General features: G+C 34.7%; 1 long non-coding RNA gene across 1 annotated transcript; it reads right to left on the bottom strand.

The window, feature by feature from the left end:
• Positions 1 to 3,172: 3,172 nt before the first annotated feature.
• On the bottom strand, positions 3,173 to 5,361 carry LOC150034470 (uncharacterized). The gene is made up of 4 exons (XR_016531066.1): positions 5,021 to 5,361; positions 4,754 to 4,934; positions 4,603 to 4,670; positions 3,173 to 3,331 (listed from the first exon to the last, which is right to left on the bottom strand). It is a non-coding gene; the product is annotated as an uncharacterized LOC150034470 (long non-coding RNA).
• Positions 5,362 to 8,436: the final 3,075 nt, after the last annotated feature.

The following is an 8,436-nucleotide window of genomic DNA, read 5'->3' as shown; positions in this document are numbered from 1 at the left end:
GGGGAGTTCAACTATGGGCTATAGTGGAGTGTCCCATTAGTTCACAAATGGGGGTTAGATCGGACTAATGAGTTTAACTGATTAATCTCGAATCGAGAGCCCATGGTCTATAGGTCCGCGAGGTCTCCCTACTAACTCGTAAATGGATAAGCTTTAAGGTAGCTTGAGAAAATAATTTGAAACGTTCAAATTAAACGAAATAAGAGAATAAATATTTAAATATGATTTAAATGTATAAAGATGATTATTGTGCAAAAATTAATTTAATATTTGATATTAAATTAATTAATTTTTAAAATTAATTTAAGAAAATCAAATTTTGAATTAAAATGGTTAAAGTCATTTTATGTTTTAAAAAGAAAATGGAAATTCGTTTGCATGTTGCACAAAAATGGAAAATGGGTTTTCTCCATTATTATCATCTTTATGCTCACACAAAATGCATTATCTTCTCTACTTTGATTCTCCAAGCATGAGCTGTAAGCCATGCACTCCATCTCTTAGCATGTTCATCTATTATATATAAAGAAGAGTGAAGTTGTTGGAAAAAAGTGAATACAGAATTTGAGAGAAAATTTTCTGAAGAAGAAGCTGTCTTCTTCAGGCGGGCTGCTGTGAGTTTTATTTTAGTTTCTTCACATCTTCAAGCTATTCTTGATTCCCATAACTCTGCCTAAAGCTCCAAGAGCATAGTAGGGAAAGATTTAAAGTAGTTCACATTGATAACAAGTGAAGACAGCAACTGAACAACCATTTTCTTGGAGAGTTCATCAAAGGTATGTTCTGAAAACCCACTTTTTGAGAAAAGCATGCTTTAGTTTTTGCCAAAATTAGTGAATTAGAATGCTTATAGATCCTTGATACTTTTGCTGCATGTTGTTTAGCTTTTTCAAAACTCGAGGTAATTTACCACGAAATATGTTTTAAGAGACTCGTTCCAATGTATGTAATCGGTCAAAATAAAAGAGGCAACTCTAGTTTTGATCTACATTAGATTTTAGTAAATACTTTTTAAAACAAAATCCAATATGGTTTAGCAAAATCTAAATGAACCTCGTGTGACATCTAGTTTTGCAATGATCCTTCAGTGGTTTAGGACAAAAGCCACCGAAGGGTAGTCAATTTGTCCTTCCTCTGAATTGAAACACTATCAACCATTAACACTAGAACAACTCTTGTTCCTATAACGATTAGCCATCATTGATTTGGTCAAGAAATCATTAACTTGCTTAACAATTTCCCATAAGTGTGACCCTTCATTTTAGATCCTAGAGTTTCGCCCCAAGCAGCAAATCTGAAGGGAAAAAATCCGATTGGGGAAAAAACTAAAGTGATCCTATCCATTTCTGGAGTTCACCTTGATATTGACCAACTATACAAACCATCCGAAGGGGGATGCTCCCATGGCGCCATGAGGTCGTGCAAGAAGATCTCATGGTGCAAACCAATGAAGGAGACTGCAGGACATGTTGACACACATCCTTTATCCACTTACTATAAATACTCTCTCCGTCCACCTTGATATTGACTCATGAAAATACCATCCGAAGGGGGATGCTCCCAGGGCACCATGAGGCTAAGCATGATTCTCATGGTGTGAACATTAAGGAAGAAACGTGAGTAGAGTTGACATATCATATATATCTTTTCCTCCCACTGAGTATTTAAGAACCTAGGGTTTAGTTTACTTAGAAAAAGCACGACTAAATATTTTAACTAAGTGACTGTTTAGGTTTGCTCAAAAGTAACTCTTACTTTAGAAAGTTGAACAACTTTTGATCATCATTCATTAAACTCTTTAACAAAGTCTTTGATCAACTGTTGCATACTTGTAGCAAATCTATCTAATTCATCTTTCCAGGTAGGTTCCCAGGTAGGGGTGTTCCGTTTCCGTCAACTTAAATACCCAGCCTAGCCAGAACCCCCCTTAGACAAAAGGTACCTTATAGATAGATTTAATACAAATTTAATCTTTTATGGAAATCAATTTAATCCGATTCAAAAGATTAAACTTAGGTTTCTAATCTCATTAGAACTATGAACTTAGTACCGCTTGAAGGGCCTTTCTTTAGTATTTAGTAAAGGAAAGGGGGTATCTCAATCAAATTTTAAAACCCTTTTAAAACATGAGTTCACCTAAGTTCGCATGCAACTCTTTCTTATTTATTTTAGTTCTAATTTCAATTATAACTCTTAAAAGAAAACAACTAAAACCAACCACAATGAAAAGCAACACATCATAAGGCATTCACAACTCTTATAAATAAGCCTAAGTGTCATGCTTCATGCATTGTTTATTCATTACTACTTTTATATAACTCTTATATAAGAAAGCAATGAACCAAGCATACATGCTTTCATACACGCTTATATTATAACACTTATAATATAAAGATGATTAATGAATATGCTTAATGCATGCACAATATAACTCTTATATTATATGATGCATGAGCGTGCTTTCTTATAATTTCATCATGTCATTTACTATATTATAACACTTATAATATATGATGCATGAATAACTGCATAACCTAAGGTGGGTTTTAAATCTATATGTCATACATTATGACATATAAACAAATATACATCTCATGTATATTAAGTAAAAGTTGATGGATTGGGATAATTAGCCTTAAATCCTCAAGAATAAAGCTAACTATTACAAAGAGCATTGAGTCCACTGGTTCAAACAGGCGAACAGGGTCTTGAACCGTCCAGGCGAAGCCATGTCTCCTTGATCATATAACATCTCCTTGTGATCGTCTAGCAATGTTGTATGAGCATAAACGATCGTTTAGCAACGATCAAGTACCTTTGACTATGCGATGAAGCATGAGGGTCACACAATTGTGCAACGCACATCGTGTAACGCATGCCTTAAACGATCAAGTAGACGACAACGATGCGATGAAGCATAATCACTTAAACGATCGCTGAGCAAGCGTCAAGTATTGTATATTAGGTGATCGTGTAGCCATTGTGTAATGACTCGACTCCTTAGGACTTAAGTTAGGCCGTTACTAAACACATGCATGCGTGGAACTTAAAACGACACTCTGTTGTGGTGAAATAAATGCTAAGTAAATAAGTTTAAAAGACCTATGCATTTAATTTCAAATATTAAAAACAACGTCAGGGTACCCATAAGTCATAAATGATAATAAATAAATCTGGAAGCGATTCTAAATAGTAAGTTTTAAACATCAACACTGAAAGCTAAGAAAAACATGAAAATAAGTTTAAATCTCATGAGCGGAAGCATAAAACTGGTCCCAGTGGCTCGATCACGAATTCCTCTTGTCATTCGCTGGCGCGTCCCTACTCTTACCTGAAACATAAACAAAAAAAAAGGGTGAGTATAAAATACTCAATAAGTAACCCCACTACTGGGGTCAGGCTAGGCATCTATGTCCTCTAGATGCCTACCCCTAGTGAAACATACAAACTGCTCTAGTCCTCATGGAACACATATATACATGAAAAACTTATTTCTATCCTACTGTAGTTGAGTATGTCCACTACCTCTAGTAAGTCTCGTAGGACTCACAACCTCTGATGAATCCCGAAGGAAACACAATCTCTTACATACGCATGGTTATGCATACACCACTTTCGTATACACATAAACCCACTTAATGTGTACCTCTTTCATACACATGGTTACGTATACACCTCTTTCGTATACATATAACCCACTAAAGGTGTACCTCTTTCATACACCTAGTTAAGTATACACCTAACCTACTAAGTATGTACCTCTTTCGTACATCTAGTTATGTATACACCTCTTTCGTATACACATAACCCACTGAGTATGTACCTCTTTCGTACACCCAGATCCTCTCTATAAATGTAGGGATGCATACCTCTTTCGTACACATGGTTAGGCATACACCTCTTTCATATACACATAACCCACTGAGTATGTACCTCTTTCGTACACCCTAGTACCCTCTAGGTATGTATCACTTTCATATACACCAGCCTTAATACATCTCTTTCATATACTAGCACCCTTGGACGTGCATTACTTTCATGCAGTCACATAGTTTGGAAAGAAAAGGACATTGTATCTAACTTCATATTACATATAACATTAACCTAATCATAAATCCTCTAAAATCTCCTCATCGTCAACCTCATGTTAATTAACCTTAACATACATATTTAATCTAGTTTTAAATTAATCAACTGTAGCACATCACTTTCATGCACTAAATCATGTAAACAATGCAGTATTCGGGATTTTGTAATATATCATACAGTCTACACATTCTCATAATAAATCGCATAACTATATAAATCAACAAATGTCTAATGCTCATCTAGCTTTAAGGCACTCCAATAGGAGTGCTACTTAACTCATAATTTAAGGGTCATGCTCAATCATCATTTAATATAACTCATAAAATTCCAAATCGAGCTCATATGTAATCATATTCTGATATATTACCACATGCTTATATATCCTTCATAAGCAGTCCATCCAACCTCAAAACAATCAAAATTATTCAAAGAAAAACTGCTGCAGGATCCTTAATGTTAAATCTACAATGTATCGCCTGGCACAAAAGCGATTCCAGTAGTAAGATTACTTACTTTAGAGTTTGAGCTCAATCGAAACAAATTTATCTCCTTCCTTGCTTAAAAGAATCTTGAATCGAACCCTGAGTGAAAATCAAAATTAAACTCCAATCCTAAGAATATAACCCAAATAAAAAATCCACATCAATACATCCAAAACACTTACTTGAAGTTTTTGGTCAATTCGAACTACAGTCGAGCTTCAGACACGAAATTGACTGTAGATACACGCCGAATCGAAGGGTGTTACAAATTAACAAGAACCCAAATAAACTCATTAGTTGCTCACAATCCTTGCTTGACGGCGATTCGGAACGACCCAATCTCCAATCCAAACACCGATCACACTGAACCGTCACCCAAAAAAATATCGAAACTTAATGCGCATCTAAGATATCTAAAACCCATCGTAAAAAATCAATGAATAACTTACCACTAATTCCAACGTTCTGGCATCATCGACGACTGGGAACTTGACGATTGCAAAACTCTAGGCTGGGCGTCGATGGCTTCACGGTGGCTGGGGGCTCGAGTTTGTTGTCACCGATCTAAGCAGCGGCGACCCACGGGCGGACGAGCGGCACCTCGATAGTGACGACGAGGGACTAAGGAGAGACCTTGTGCGTGTGGCTCAAACCATCGACGTGAAGAGGTAGGGATGACGGCTAACCTGGTGGTGGATCTACGGGCAGCAGATGGAGAAAGAAGATCGATGCATGACAAGGTTGATCTTCGGGCGGTAGCAGGCGACGGTTGGGTGTTAATGGCGGCTAGAGTTTTCTCGGTGGGGGGGGGGGGGAGGGCCACACGGTGAGGAGGAAGAACGAGAAGAAAGATTTGTTTTTAAATAAAAATAATAATAATAATAATAAAACTTACAACTTAAAAAAGGAAATAAATTAAACTTTATTTTATTACTTTCCTTATTCCACTTTATTTTATTAACTTCTTTTCTTTCCCAAAAAGTGAGATTAATTCCTGCCATAAATTCCTAAATTGAATAATTTTGTAAGGTCAAAAATCAAATTCTCGCATTTACACTTGAACTCTAAAATTCCAAAAAAATGCTCGCCATTAGCAAAATTACTGAAATTATATAAAAAGTGAAAATTCAGGGTGTTACACAGTGACTATGCGATGAAGCATGTTGGACTACATGATCGTTTAGTGCGCGCGCCTATTAAACGACGAGTATCAAAACTCTTATGCGATCGTTTACCTCAAGTGTCCATGCGATCGAGCAGCCAATGCTACACAATAGAGTAAACTCTTTACCCAATCATTTAGCATGAGCTATACGATCGTTTAGTAGATACTACACGATCAGGTAGAACTTTTCTACATGATCGTTTAGCCAAATCTGAATGATCGTTTAGCCTGGGCAACACGATGCGATCAACCTTTGGTCTTCTTCCTCGATAAGAACAACATCTCCATGCTTCTTCATACACTTTGAATATAGACTCGATTGTTTGTTAATTATGCCTAAAAACGCAGGGGCCCTTACAAATTAACACTTTGTAAACTTAAAGAAAGCTTTAAACAGAGGCAATCATCCCGTAAACATCCATCAACACATCCACAAATACATTTAACTCTTAAACGCATTGTACAAAACTTAAAACCCACAACGACTGTAAAGAAGTTCAATACAACATTGGAACTTAGAATATCATAACAACCTAGCTTTGATACCAATTGAAGGAAATCTAATTAGAGATCCTTTGAGCAGCAAAAGTGGATTGTTCCAAATCCCATTGAGAGTGAGCACAAACAATTATAGTCAAAACAAAAACAAACAGATTATGCATAAACAAAAATTATAGCATGCTTCAAGAAACGAACAAGTAAGGGATAGAGTATGCAAACCTTTTAGGATCTTTTCTTCATGTATCCCTTGATCAATTTCCAATGCATCCAAATAAGCACTCGAGCGTAACGAACAGAACACAATCTCAATGAACTTCTGAATGCACCTCGATCCTAATCGAGTCCAACTCGATTCTCGAATTGAACAAGAACACCACCACAAGTGTTATTTTGGTATTCTCGGTGTGAGAATTCAAGAGTTGTGGGCTCTGTATGATCTTGGATTGAGGAAGGCAGGAGGTAGACGATTGAGTAAGTGGGAGAGGAAGAAGACTGTCTATCGTATAGACGATTTACTCGATCGTCTAGAAGATGAAGCCTATCGTATAGACTTTACTACTCGATCATTTAGCAATAAGCGAACGAGTAACTATTGTATAGTTAGCTCGATCGTGTATGCTCTCTTATGCTATCGTATAGTAAAACCTTTTTACTTGATAGCCTTTTTCAGGAGATCATCCGGATGGAACAACTACTAAATTTGGGAAACATTTTTCTTTTTATCTCACTGTTTCCATAACTTCCAATAACCTCCCACTCAAACGGTTATTAGAGAAAAAATAATTAATTATCATATAATTAATATATTATAAATAAATATGATAACCACTTATCATATTATATTTATAACCTATAGTTTTAATATTTCATCATATGAAACATATAAACCATAGTTCTTTTTCTATTTTATGGTATTTAATATAAATCATATTTATATTAATTCCTCCATGTATCTAATATATCATATCAATAATATCACATATAATTGAATTAATTTAATTATATCATATATAATTAAACTTCCTCTTGTTAATTTGAACACTTCAAACTAACCCAAAATTTGATTCTCAACTTGAACCCATTGAGCTACCAAGGGGACCTTATGGACCTGTAGCTTGAAGCTAGTTTTTAATGAATATTGATATACTATTTTGTGCTTTAAATGAAATTGAATGAGTGCCTATAAATTACTGATGCACTAATAATATATATATTTGACATTGAATTTCGAATGGGTATTGATATAAACTACTGATGCATTCAATATATATACTTAACATTGAATTTTGAATGAGTGTTGATATATTAGTGACAACAAAATAAAAAGAAGGAAATAAAAATCTAAAAATATTACCGTCGTCAATGACCATCAATAACAAGCAGTGAACGATAGTCATCGATGACCATTATTCATGTGATGAAGGGAGGGGAAAGGAGGGGGAGGGGAACCAATGTTTAAAACATATTTTTTTTAAAAAAAAACATATGTTTTTAATTAAAAAAAAATAGTCGTCACGTCAACTTTCTATCAATATAATTAACGAAAAAACTAAATGTCTATTCAAAGGAAAATAAAAAATAGAAAAATAACCACCAATTGTAATTCTTAAGGATACTCTTCAGTTTAATAAAAAAAAAATTCCATAAACACAAATACAACCTAAATCAAATTTTAGATACCAAAAGTGTACCTCCGTATGATAACCTTTTCATTTTTTGTCTTTAGTTTTTTTAAATTAAGTTTATTTCCTCTCTATTTTTTACAATGACGGGCATCTTTCTTAAGTACAATGATTGAATTTTTAACCAAATTCCAAAAACAAAAGCAAGTTTTTAAAGTCCTATTTCGTAACCATTTTGTTTTCAATTTTTGTTTTTTAAAATTAAGGTTATGGACACTATTTCTACCTCCAAATTTCTTCCTTTGTTATCTACTTTTCACCAATGGTTTAAAAAATCAAGCCAAATTTTGAGAACTAAAAAAAGTAGCTTAATTTCAAAAAGTTGTTTTTGTTTTTAGAGTAACCAACAGTTAACAGATGGTGGATCTCATGATTAAAGAATTTAATCAATTATTCACGTACTAAAGACTGACATCTGCACTCTTCACACTACAAATATATTTCTGTGTCCATTAGATATAACCAGTCAACAGTGAGATGACTGCTCACAAATCGCTCGCTTAGTACAGCTGGGCCA

Source organism: Benincasa hispida, chromosome 8 (assembly GCF_027475165.1).
Source record: "Benincasa hispida cultivar pf3 chromosome 8, pf3_genome.v1.1, whole genome shotgun sequence".
NCBI lineage: Eukaryota > Viridiplantae > Streptophyta > Magnoliopsida > Cucurbitales > Cucurbitaceae > Benincasa > Benincasa hispida.
Note: the sequence above shows the minus strand (reverse complement) of the source record. Positions and strands in the feature narration are given on the sequence as shown.